The sequence below is a fragment of the Marmota marmota genome, unplaced genomic scaffold (genome assembly GCF_001458135.2).
Source record: "Marmota marmota marmota unplaced genomic scaffold, marMar, whole genome shotgun sequence".
NCBI lineage: Eukaryota > Metazoa > Chordata > Mammalia > Rodentia > Sciuridae > Marmota > Marmota marmota.
Window position 1 is genome coordinate 45,836,429 of NW_025999900.1, and position 13,646 is coordinate 45,850,074.

The 13,646-nt window shown below is 37.7% G+C and overlaps 1 protein-coding gene across 36 annotated transcripts in view; it reads left to right on the forward strand.

Moving 5' to 3' along the window:
* Positions 1 to 13,646, forward strand: part of Nrxn3 (neurexin 3) — a 1,555,288-nt gene that overhangs the window by 878,687 nt on the left and 662,955 nt on the right. The window lies entirely within an intron of this gene.

The window sequence follows — 13,646 nt, forward strand, 5'->3', positions numbered from 1 at the left end:
ATATATACACCACATTTTCTTTATCCATTCACCTACTGAAGGGCATCTAGATTGGTTCCATAATTTAGCTGTTGTGAATTGTGCTTCTATAAATATTGATGTGGCTGTGCCCCTGTAGTATGATGTTTTTAAGTCTTTTGGGTATAGACTGAGGAGAGGGGTAGCTGGGTCAAATGGTGGTTCCATTCCCAGCTATTTTTTTTCAGAACCTCTATCTCCTTATTGAAGTAATCTTTTGCTTCCTATATTTGCTTATGTAGCTCTTTATCTAAATGATCTTTTGCTGCATATATTTGCTCTTATATCATCCTTTAGTTCCCAGAACATCTTAATCATGTACATCCTGAACTCCTTCTCTGTAATTTCTTTTGTTGTGCTGGCCATGGATTCTAATAATGTAGTATCTTGGTTTGTTTGGGGCATTTTCTTCCTTTGTTTTTCATGTTCCCTTCTAGCACTGCAGGGATCTGAGATGTTACAGTTTTTACCCTATAGGTTTATAGGGTCCCTGCAGTGTTCCAATACCTCTCCTTTAAGGGGGAGAACAATGTTAACAGATCCCAATACAAACAATATACAGCCTTAAACCAAATAGCTGCTATTAAGATGTTTACCGTTTTGTCATAATATACAGAAATGGAGAGTTCAATTATTATCTACAATATAAACAGTAGGTTTGCAAAAGGGTCTACAGTTTCTGGTGGTGGACAAAGAACTGGGAATGAGATGTTGAGAGGGTAGGAGGTGAGGATATAGAGTTATTAGATCTTAGGAAGCATGAAAGAGGAATCTAAAGAAGTTGGTTATAGCAGGAGAAGAGAGAGAAAGTGATTTTGGAGAGACGAGTAAGAGGGAAGACAATAGAGAGAGTACAAAAAAAAAAACCCAACAAACATAATTATTAAGAAAAATTTAAAAATGTAAAAACAGGAGATAAAAGAATATACAACACAGCTATAAGACATTATTCAGACATCCCACCCAGTAGCCTAATCCATGCTTTCACAAATGTTGGGGATGTGAAAGTAGGAGAAGAAAGAGAGAGAGAAAAAATCTCAAAGGAAGATACAAGGATTGTTTTTGTTGGAGAGCAGTATCTTTTCTGCTTCCCTTCTCATCCAACAGGTGGGGTATCTGTTGTTTGCTGTTATCTCCACCCTCAGGATGGTGAAGGTTATTAGGGTAGGAGGGCTGATCTTAGGGGTGTAGCTCCTGAAGTTGGGGTATAGCCCTACCAGTCCCGATGGGAGATTGTATCCCAAGGATCTCCTTTGGGGCATGCTCATATGATGTGGGCTGCTGGTCTTATCTCCTTATATAGCCTATAGACCTCACAGTTCTTGGTCTATAATTTAGTTTCTACATTGTACCTCACTCATCCACTGCCTTTCTACTTCCCAATCAGGAACCTCGTTCTCCAGAGGTCTTGTGTGCTGTGCTTTTTGGACGGCACACCTGTCATGGAGAGCTGTTTTGTATTGAGCAGTTCAGAACCAGGTTTTGTGAGCCACTGTCTGGCTGCATAGCCACAAACACTGTGCCGGGTTAGTGGCTGCCGGGGTGAGGGAGGAGTTGGGGATTATGGGTACCTTGATATTGCTTCTAAGCCTCAGTCTGTGTCCCCAGTTGGGAGTTGCCCCAACTAATGACTGTGACAAAGGTGTCCCAAGATGGAGGCGGCTGCTTTCAGAAATGGGGTGTTGGGTTGGGTGGGGCCAGGCAGTGGCAGTGGGCAGCATGTTCAGAGATGCAGTTCTGTGGTGTGCAGTATTGTGGCTGATGGCTGTCTCCAGACCCTGTGCGGTGTCTCCAGGTGCAGGCTACCACATGTTTATAGCAGTGGTTGCAGAGTCCCAAGATGGAGGCGACTGGAAGAGCCCACATTGGTAGATGGGGGTACACACAGGAGTGGCGGCTGGAGGTCCTGCACGTGAGCAGCGGCCACATGTCCTGTGTGGGAGCAGCTGTCGAGAGTCCTCTAATAACTCACAGTATTCCCACTACTTGAATCCCAGGTCATGTAGCGACACAGAATGCAGCCTTCCTCTAGCCCCCCATCTTGGATTCTCCCTTTCTTTCTTATTGCAGTATTAAAAGGGCCCTCAGTCTATAAACCAGTATCACAATAATCACATGAATGAACCTTTCCACAACTCCTCTTCTTTGACTTCCATGCAACTTAATGATATTTATGATCAATGGCTCTCTATTCTCCCTATTCTCTCAATGCCCGTGTTGAGATATGATCCCTACTCTCAACATGGGCATTCTCCAGGGAGAATGGTCTTCCTGTGTTCTCCTCAGGATATGTGCCTCTCTCCTTGATCTCAGATGTGCTTAGAGTTTGAACTCTTAGGTCGCTGGAAATGACCCCCAGAGGTATTATCTTTAAATTAAATTATCTTTAAATTTGTGTCTGGCCTAAATTTCTAACTGCTTGATAAAATGCCAACTGAATGAGCCACCCACATTATAAGATTAACATGCCCAAACTATTACTTTTGTTTTATTTTTATTTTTTATTTTTTGTGCTATTGGGGATTAAATCAAGGGCCTTGTAAATATTAGGCAAGCACTCTACCACTATGCTACATCCCCAGTCTCCTAATGTGCCCAAACTAAACCGATTTGTATAGCACCTTTATTTCCATTAGTAGCAATTATTTGATAAGGTAGGTCTCTTTACTTTTTTTTGTGTGTGTGGTGCTGGGGATTGAACCCAGGGCCTTGTGCATGCGAGGCAAGCACTCTACCAACTGAGCCATGTCCCCAGCCCAACAGATAAGGTAGGTCTCTACAAATTAGACTTTTATAACTTTTACAGATTATTAAAAATCATTCTTTTTGAGAAGTATGAAATTAATATGTGGTTTAGAAATACTACTTTTTGTAGCAATTTGAGGAATTCACAGATATTCAGGAAAATTAAATAAGAAACCCCTCTTCCCATATAAGATTAGCTGACATTTTGATTGGCAGAAGAAAACCATGCTCTTTTATTCCAAGTAAAAGCAAATTTCTGTGCCTGATTATAGCTTTGTTCAGTATTGCATGAAGAAAATATTAATCTGATGCTTTGTGCTTAATAAAAAAGAAAGCATATAAGGATACGATCTCACAAGTATGATGTCTCTTCATTAGGTTTGTTTTATAGGAAGCTGCCATTTATTCTATTCCTTGATACAATACCAATTGTATTGTCCTTGTTTCTAATACTAAAGGTAATACAAATAGTGACCACTTTTTGAGAACTTACTAAGTGCCAGAGCAAGTACTTTGCTGCCATCTTATGTATAGTAACCCTCTCTGGCAGATTTTTGTCACTGTACCCATTATGAATACATGAACTAATAATTAAAGAAGATGGAGGATACAATCAATGGAACCTGGATTGTAACCAGTAGAATTGCATTGTAAAGATGGGCTATTCAACAACCAAACTGGTACTTCCAAATACTAGTCAAATAGCACAAAATTAAGTTGCTATGGGAACATGGTTTTCAGAATCTTGTCTTCTCAAATACCTAGATCTCTCCTCCTTGGAATCTAAGACTGATGGGAAGGAAAGACCATCCTGATGACCGGCTGTACCTCTAGGGAATGTTGGGTAGCCCTCCATTATAGTGCAGCTGTACAGGTCCTCCAGGAGCCATGCAGCTGACTAATGGAAGGAGACACAGGGGAGAGATTTTCTTTGTGGGAGTTCATTACAGAGACATCTGCAGACCTCTAACTCTCTCCGTCATATCCTTTCTCTTTCATAGCCTGCATTTCTAAGCTGTAATGGATGTAAAATTACTGCAGCATTTTCTTCAGCCAGGCTGACCTCATTACAAATACACCATAGTCATAGAACTCTGTCTTAGTTATGGTTTGCATGTTCAAGATTCCTATGAAGCAGGGAGGTGTGAGTTTTGGAACACACCGACCAGAGTGAATGGCTACTTCATTGTAAAAACTAGGAATCCAGCCTCCTTTCCAGAGTGAGTATTGATTGCTGATGGAGTAATTCCTTCTTATTTTATCCCTAAACATAATGGCCCTCTGATTGTGTTAAAGGTTCTCAAATGAATGCCAGTCAGAAATACCAGGAAAGTATTATTTCACATGCAGTAGTTATAGAAGCTTGGGGAAACTTTATTTTCATGCCAACATCCCATCATCTTGACAATATTTTGCTAAGACACAACAAAAGATATACCAGGATGAAATACTATGGTGACTAAGGAGATAAGAGTTTGGGATGGGAGAGATTTTCAAAGTTAATTATCTTCAATATTCCTCTTCTCCATGGCTTTCCAAAGATTTCTGCAACTTCCATTCCATTACACTCAGTGATAAACCTTATTTGAACATGAACAGATTGGTTTTGGTAATAACTTACACACTTTAATCTACTGGGAGATTCTAGTATTTATGTAATAAAAAATCAGAGCTGGGGATATAGCTCAGTTGGGCTGGGAATATAGCTCAGTTGGTAGAGTGCAAAAGGCCCTGGGTTCAATCCCCAGCACCATGAGAACAAACAAACAACAAAAATCATATATTTCCTTTGTGCTAGGTACCATTCTAAGCATTAGATGTGTTTTAGGTAATAAGGCAAACATGGTACCTATCATAGAGCTTACCTTTTAGTAATATTTGTCAGAAAGTAGCCACATGTGTATTGATAGGTTTCCCATTTATTAATCTTCCTCCACTATTATATGCATTTCATAAAAAACTCAATATATAATTTTTTGCCTATGACATTATCTACATGGAGGAAAGGGCTTAGATGGAAATAAGATACTTCAAAATGGCACAGAGTGTTTTGCTTTATAAGTAATTGCAAGAATAGTGATATTAGTAATCAGAACATATTTATAGTTCATCTACTAAATTGATAAGAACAACTATGGGTATGTGGACATTTTTGAGTCCTAAATGCCTTTAAAAATGATCATTAGCTGCCCCCAAAGAAATTTTATTACATTTCCTAAAATCATGGACTTTCTTTTTAAAGGTGTGTCCCAGAAAATTATATATAGCAATGAATTCGTAAAAACTCTTTTAAAGCTATGCAGAGAGATGTGACATAGAGGTAGCTGGTGAGTTGGGATAGGGAAGGACTAGTAGCAGAAAAAAAAATTCTAGTGTTCAGAAGTACTTCTGCCTTTTCCTGCATTCATCAGACTCCAGTTATTAACCTGTCAACATCAGACAGATTGAAGCAGACACCTCCTCTCAAGGTGAACCCTTAAGAAAAGGAAAATAAGAAAAAGTCCTTCTTAGGGTTGACAAAGAAATGATCCAACCAAGGTCTGAACTGTACATGGAGAGAAAATGACACTAAGCCTGAGTATGTGCTTGGAGTGTGTGGTAGAGTAGGGATGTAAGGAAAGCTTGCTCTGTATTTGCTTGTAAAAAGAAGCTGAACCGTTTGAAAGATGCAGGGCACAGATCTTAGTGAAAAAAATCAGAACTGGCCCATGCTGAGATGCTGGCATTTCAGTAGAGAAATGGTGAATCTCTTCTCAATGGAGATCACAAATCATCCACATACATTGGATGGAAAAAAGAAAAAAATATATAATAATTCTTTCCTCAACAAAATCTTGCCCTTATCTCTGAATTTGGCATCATTTTTATGGAGGTGGTTTTATAGTTTTATTTTACTCATGAAAGTTCCAGCAAAAACAAAGCTTGTTGAGTATTTCTGACTTGCCATGTTCTGAGCATATAGTAAGCCTGTACCTCCTTCAGCTTCTTCTATCAGGTGGGATCATGTGACTATTTCCAGTCAATGAGCCATTAAGGGGAGTGACATGAGTTCCTTCCAGGGCAGCATTTAAGTGCTGACATGAGACTTCCTGGAGCACTTTCTCTTCCCTCTGCCTTGGCTATGAGCCATTTACAGGCTGTGGCCATTCTCTCACTTTGTCTTGTAGTGGGGAGCCATGGCAACAGTCAGCCCACCTCTAGCAGACAAAAGTAAACATTCATTGTTTTAAGCTTTTTGGACCTGTTTGTAACCATAGCATAACTTGGCTCTTAGATGAAAGTGTAAGACGTTTTAATTTTTTTTAAGTAGTGGGAAATTATATAATTTCAGAAACCTCTTTCCACAGTACAGAATTACCAGCCCATTATACCCAGAGTCCTATTCATGCACAGCAATTGCCACAAAGACATTTTGTTTGTTTTATTTTAGTCTTGGAAGATATAAGTTTGACTTTTAAAATGCAATAAAGAAATGACAAAATGGAGAAACTTATTCCGTAGATGCTTTAGCGTCTCAGGTCCTTTGTGCAGGGAGAGGAGCAATTATCCCCATATATATCTTGTTTAATGCTCGGTCTATTTAAATCATATATTTGAAAAAGCAAAACTTTGAAAACCCAAATTTCTTCATTTAAAACTTTACAAACGATGATAAATTTCTCTTAAAAATTTAAACAGTTCCACATGCCGCATGGCTGAGTTTTTAGAACATTTCAGATACCTTAAAATACATACTTTTTAGGGGATTGGGGGTTGTGGCTCAGTGGTAGAGTGCTTGCCTAGCACACATGAGGCACTATGTTCAATCCTCAGCACTGCATAAAAAATAAACAAATAAAATAAAGTTATGAAAAAACCCTACCTTTTACACTTAACATTTTGTACTTAAATATCTAGAAAATTATAGGTTGAATTCATTTTTACCATTATTTCTATCTGGGTTTTATATTTTCCTCATATTTTTATCAATACCTAAATAAGGAATTGAATAGCAGTTGCTTCTCCAAGATGAATCAAATTGGAGCTGAGAGCCATTAGGTTGAGTTTTTTATATTCTAATCCTTAAATTCATGTATCAAGACATAACTGTCTTCACAAAAGTTCAAGAATTTTTTTCTTACAACTTACTTTCTTTCTTAAAAATAATGTATTTTATAAAGTCACACTTAGTGACATTAATTATCACCAATTATTATTATTAGATACTTCAGTTTAGTATTATTAAAACATATATTCTTATAAACTAATAGTCAAGGGCTATCTGACTATTTTAACCCCCTAGAGATGAGAATGAATCCAATTAATTATCTAACTTCTTAACATGTTATACTAATGTGTTATCTTAGAAGAAATCATTGAACCCCATTCTACGAGGTTAGTAGTTGTGCAGTCCAGATCTTGTCAGGCTTATATGCTCTTGACAAGTTTCTTAAAAAAAAAAGAAAGAAAATTTTAAAAAGATTGCTTGATGTCCTTCCTGCTACTTTCATTCATTCTCCTTTAATTTACCAACTCTTCATAAACAGACATCTAAGAGCTAAAAGCATCATACATATCCATTATTTTAGCACTCTCCTACCTATTAAAATCTGTAAGAAATAAACTTATTTTATACTATTTTATTGTACAGTATACTTTATATCAACTTTCTTTTGTGCATCACTATTAACCTTTCATAGACTTATTTTAATTAATATCAAGAATAATGAGTTGTTATGCTATCAACAGTCTTATTGAGTCTTTAAATTATCACCAAATGGCCAGCTCAATCTTCTTTAACCAGGCTCCTTATCCTTTTAGCAACTTCTTTTTGATATTTTGGGGCATATTCTTGTGTTCTGATACAGACATTCTAGACTCACAGAAATGTTTTCTTGGCCCAAAACATGAAACCAACCAAACTCCGGAGAATCTGGCATGTGAGTGTTAATAGTGACCATGCTGCTTCCATATCTTAAGTGATCATGAGATTGAAAAATATATTTCTTTCCAAGGTAATGAGTTCATACTGACTTTTGCCCATGAGGAAGGTGTAACTTTTTAGGGAGTTTCTTGACTCGTTGCTCATTCCAGCTTACAATTTTTATCCAGATGGTCTGGATATCACTAGACGTTCTTTAGGACTGAAGGAAAAAAAATCAAACCATATAAAAGCAATGTAGAGATGAGATTATATTGAAAAAGTGTACACACATAGCCCTGAAGGAAAGCCTAAAGGAATTCACTCTAAGATTGATTTATCCTCTTCACTACACTTTCTAAATTTTTCATAAGATTTTCTACCTTTTCTTCTTTTGAACATATTTCATTTTTGTAATGAGAACAAAAAAAAACATTAAATTTTAAGATAATGAAAAAAATTTCCAGCAGGAAATAACTCTACATATTGTTTAACATGCATAACAAATCTTATATACACAGCATATTAGTAAAATCTCAAAAACTTGCTTACTCTTTATAAATAGGATATATTTTGCTTTCTGCATCCATACTTTCCCTTTAGATTGAGTAGGATTCTAGGTAATATTTTTGTATCATATTTCTGCTTCACTGAATTACTTTCTAGGGGAAATTACTAGCAGAAGAGGTGTCACTTAAGTTCTATGCATGAACTTCTCCAGTGTGACCGTCATAGGTGGAATGCAGCAAAGAAGAGAAGCAATTTCAGGAGGCTGTGGGCTCTTTGAAACAAAGTTAGAAGAAAAGCTTTCCAGTTATTGTTATAGCAAGTAACTCATTTACTGTATTTGAGTCATCATTGTAAGAACATCAGATCCACAAGTGAGAAACTGGACTGTATCCCAAGTGGTTTTTCAAGGCAACTGAGGGAGTCTGCTCCCAAGCCTCCTCCCACCATTGTTGATATGTGGGTCATACATCATGGGATCATGACCCCCGGATGAGATATGCATCAAGAAAGCAACATGCCTCTTTGCTGGTATAAATGATAGGTGTGCCAGTGTTTACTAATAAGTAATGAATCAAATTCAAGTTTTAGAAGATTTTAGCCACAGGCGCACCTTTCACTCTCTTTTCAATAGTCTTGACATTTTCATGGTCAGCTATTTCTTATATAACTCTTCTTTATTCCATTCTTCAGTTTTGTTTTCAGCATTTTCCTTTTTTGTTTCTTTGTTGGTCAATTTCTTTTTTGATTATCCAGGTTTACCAAATGTCATATGGGTTTATCACTGGGAAACAGAGGCAATATCTACATGTTTTGCTGTCTGTACATGGATTGAACAACAGATGCTCAGTCATCACTCACTGACATACTACAAAATAACAATCTGATTGGTCATTGATCATAAAGACATCTATAATTTATGCAGTGAGTGTACACTGAGGAATTGGCACCAAGGTTTATACTTCATGCAGGTACTCATAGTCAACATAGCCTCGTAACTAAAATTTAAACACTGTTGTTAGAAGAGACTAGGCTTGTTAACTAAATTATGGTAAGTAAAATTTATGAATAGCAGAACCATGCCAAATGAGGACTACCTGTTGGTATATGTATTTAGAATTCTTTATTGTAGCTTTAGCACACCATGCCACAAACCTAGTGCTTTCTAATGACAAGGCTCAATATGTTCTAAGAGGAGTAATATATACTTTCCTGTTTGGCCTATTTCTTCCACAATGGCTTTTTGTCCTGCTATATATTTTGTGTTCTGGCAAGACATTTTGGCATATAATGGCTGAGAAATATGTGCAATGGTCATGCACGGAAGCAGAAAGAAAATCTCACTATGGTTGCCAATGTGGTTGTTTTCTAGGGGCTTGGGGCACTGGTAGAGGGAACAGAATAATGAGTACCAGACAGGGATGCACAGGAAGTCCTCTGACATTTTGATGGACATCCTTACATACCGTTGCAGCCTGAGGGAAGCTTGGTGAAAGAAACTGGCCAGAGGCATGCTCTGACTTTGGATGACTTGGACTATTAACAATGTACAAATATTGGGAGACATGACTCCCACAGGAACTATGATCTCATGGTCCCATTTTAACAATACAGATTCCATCTGAGATGACATTGCTGGGTATTGAACAGGATGCCTGAGTAGAAGGATTAGGAATAGTATCTTGAAGAGAGATTCTAATATTTGAAAACTAAACATACATAAATATCCTTTTTAAGATACATACATCCCATATCACACAGTGTACAAAGTGGAAATAGCCTTTTACTTAGACTATGTGGTACTTAGGTTTAACTTACAGCTCTGTCAACTCTTGACTGTGCTTGGCCATTCCTTTATTCCTTCATTTGTACAAATTCATTAATTTCCTTATTAAAATTTACACATGCCTAACCTGTGTCAGCCACCACAACAGGCTGTATACAATCAGGGTCAAATGACTTCATCACTTCAGTTTTCTTACCTGTGAATTTTTTAGACTTTTCTGAAATCTTTTTTTTAAAAAAGCACACATGGTTCAAAGGCAGCTCTATAATTTGAAAACATTCACATGTATTCCTATTTTTCTTTTAAAGACAGAAATGACTATAACATAATTTCATGAAAATAGTAGATACATAATTTTTGGTGATGAAGTTCACAATTGAGGAGAGAGTGAAGTATTTTTCAACTTATCTTCTGCTGATGCCATCACTTCACCAAGTATAGGGGCAAGGGGTGGGCAGTAATTTACTTTATTTAAGATATCAATTAATGGGGAGGGTGTGGCTCAGTGGTAGAGCATAATGCCCTGGGTTCAATCCCCAGCACTACAAGAAAACAAAAGCCAATTAGTGTAGACTCCTCAAGGAAAAAGCCCTGTGGTCCTCTCCTCTCCTTTTAGGTTAGGAATACAACTAGGTGATTTTGTATGGCTGTGTGGATGCGCATGCGTGAGAGAGAGAGAGAGAGAGAGAGAGAGAGAGAGAGAATGCCTAGGAAAGAAGAGCCCCCACACTCCGTCATTATTCATCTCAATGTTTACTGTCAAGATGAGTTTTCCAATTTTCTGTTGTTTCTCCTAAATTGAATCTCTCATGTAGAGTTTAGAGCTAGTCTGTCTGCTAGGAAATAGCTATATAATAAAACAGCCATATAATAGTGCTATAATTCACCGAGTTATTCATTCCTTCCTTCCCTTAACAATAGGACCTAAAATGCACCAATATATGTGGGTTTCAATTAAATTCAGAGGACAGTTATTGAGTGACTACTGCATACAAGCTGCAAAACTGAGACTATCAAGATGAATAAGAAACTGCCCCTTAGAAAGTGACATAAAATTTAAAAGAGAGGCAGGTGTATAAATATACAGTTGAAATGAGTGGTGTCATTTTAATCGAATGCCCTTGGAGCTGTGGAAATGGACAATGGGGAGGATTTGGTTCTATCTCAGAGGCTGGGGTAAATTCATGGGAGGTGTTTCAGTGGAGAGTATGCTTAAAGTGGGCATAGAAATAAATAAGTAGCGTAGGCCAGATAAACAAAATTTTGGATAAAGTTACAGAGAAATTTTTTTTTGCTAATTTTAAAGATTGTTTTTCCCATCCTTGGCACCCTCTGCTTATTCCCGTCTCCATTTTTAACTATTTCTGGTTGTGTCTATAGGATCTATTCCGTGAACTGGGATGGCTCCCTCCTTCCCCACTCCACTCCTGTATCTGTCCACTGTATGAGCAGAATACCTCTGTGCCTGAGTTAGTCAGCTTAGTGTTGCTGTAAACAAAATACTTGACAAGAACAAATGAAAGGACAAATGATTTATTTTGCTCATGGTTTCAGAGGATTCAGTTCACAGTTGCTGGCTCCATTGCTTTAGGACTGAGATGATGGAGAATATCATGGTGGAAACACAGGATGGAGCAAAACTGCTCAGTTTATGGAAGATGGGAAACAGAAGGAAACAGAGGATTGGATGAGGCCGAAGGGGAATTCTTCCCAGAATGATCCAGTACCTACTTCCTCCAACTTCGTCCCCCCTCCCACTAGTCCATCGAGCTATCAATGGTCAGATCTAATCATTGCCAAAAATCCCAGCTTCTGATCCTCGGTACACTGGGGACCATGCTTTCAACACATGAACTGTTGGGGAATGTTCCAGATTCAAGCCTGGAAAAGGTACCCATCAAAAGTTATGCTCATGGCTCAAATATGGGTCTAGGGGCTTTTCCTTATTACATGAAACTCATATTGATTGATTTGGCTCTAAATACAATGCCTAAAGGGTTATGCTGTTTCCTAAGCTGAGTGAAATAAAGAGTTAAATGTAGAATCAAAAAAGCTGAAAGTCTTCCAGGCCTGTTCTTAGGCCTAATCAAATTGTGTCATCTTTATGGTAAGATGGGAAGGCATTGAGGCAGGATAGGAAAACTGAGAGATACCACGTTGCCCTGCTTGAGAGCCTGTTGTGGTGTTTAGTATAAATCACACTGTTTGCTTATATTCTTCATTGTTTATCTTTACTCTGGCAGGTGGAAACTGGCTGGAAGCACAAAAGAGCACAGAATACCTTTATGTGTGTGCTTGCTTGCCAGGAAGATTTGCTAGGAAAATTAACCTCTACCATCCCCATATACTGTGAGGTACCACATAGGGTAACTACAGTTTATTTCTAAACTAGGACACCGTGGGGAATGAAAAAATAATCATGCCTGAATAACAAGACAAACACTGGGATATCCCTGGATAAACTGGAACTTTTCAGGAATGGGTAGTCACCATCCCATTTGTTCTGTCTGAAGGGAAATTTCTAAGAAGTATTATTACTATGTAGAACATGACCCTGGAAACAGGCTTAGACTACTAGGACTTAGTTGTTCTATTAGTGCCCAAGTTTATAGTTTTTGGAAAACTTCAAGTTGGAGCAATGATTGAAAAAAAAAATTGCTGAGACACAAATGGTAGTTGTCTTTTTTACTTTCTCATATATCGGGCCTTCCCACAGGCATATCAGAATTATATACAGTCCCTAGAAGCAAGCTGTGGTCATCTTATTAAAAGACATCACAATTTAGAATAAAATGCACCTGCACTGACAGCTCTCAATGTGATTGTTCAATGCTTACATTATTTAAATATTGAACTGTTATAAATAAGGCAGTAAGTCTTCATCTGGCTGCTGCTTTTTAACTTGTGAATCTTAACTCAATGTTTCTCCCTTAGAGACATCTTTCCTGGTTACCATAGCTAATGGGAATCACTGCTGTTTGTTGTGCGACACCACGACATGTTATTTTCTTAGTTTTTATGGATTAGTATTACAATTACTTATTTGCCAATGTAATCATAGTATACATTCCTCATTAAAAGGCAAGGAATTTAGGATAATAGTTCTGCCTATCTTGTTTAATAGTCCATCCCCAGACTTAGAAACCTGTAGAGATATGTTAGGTGTTCAATAAATAGATGCTTATGGATGAATTAGAGGAAAATGGACCACATCCTACCATTACTGAACATCTTTCACAGCAGATGTTCACATCTCTCTTCCTTCATGGTTTTTGAAACTAGGTAGGCAGCTAGTTCTTTTGCTTTCTCCACCTCACTATCAGAAGGATGTGATGCAGCCTCAAACCCCTTGAACATGATCTCAACCATATGTTACAACATAGTTTTCATCAGCACCCTTTTCACTAAATTTGGCCTGAATACTTAGTCTTCTGAATTAGCCTTAGCCTGGTAGAATCCTGTGCCAGTGTGGATCTTCTGATTATGAAAGTAAACAAAACAAAACGTGTGTGTGTGTGTGTGTGTGTGTGTCTACAAATTGTGCCATCTTGTCTGCATACACACACACACACACACACACTCCCTCTTTTCTCAATTGTCTTTTTCATTTCTTGTCACTGATTGTCAACTGCAAAGACACAATGCTTTTATTCATTGTATAATTTATATGTTGTCACTCAGACTTGTTCT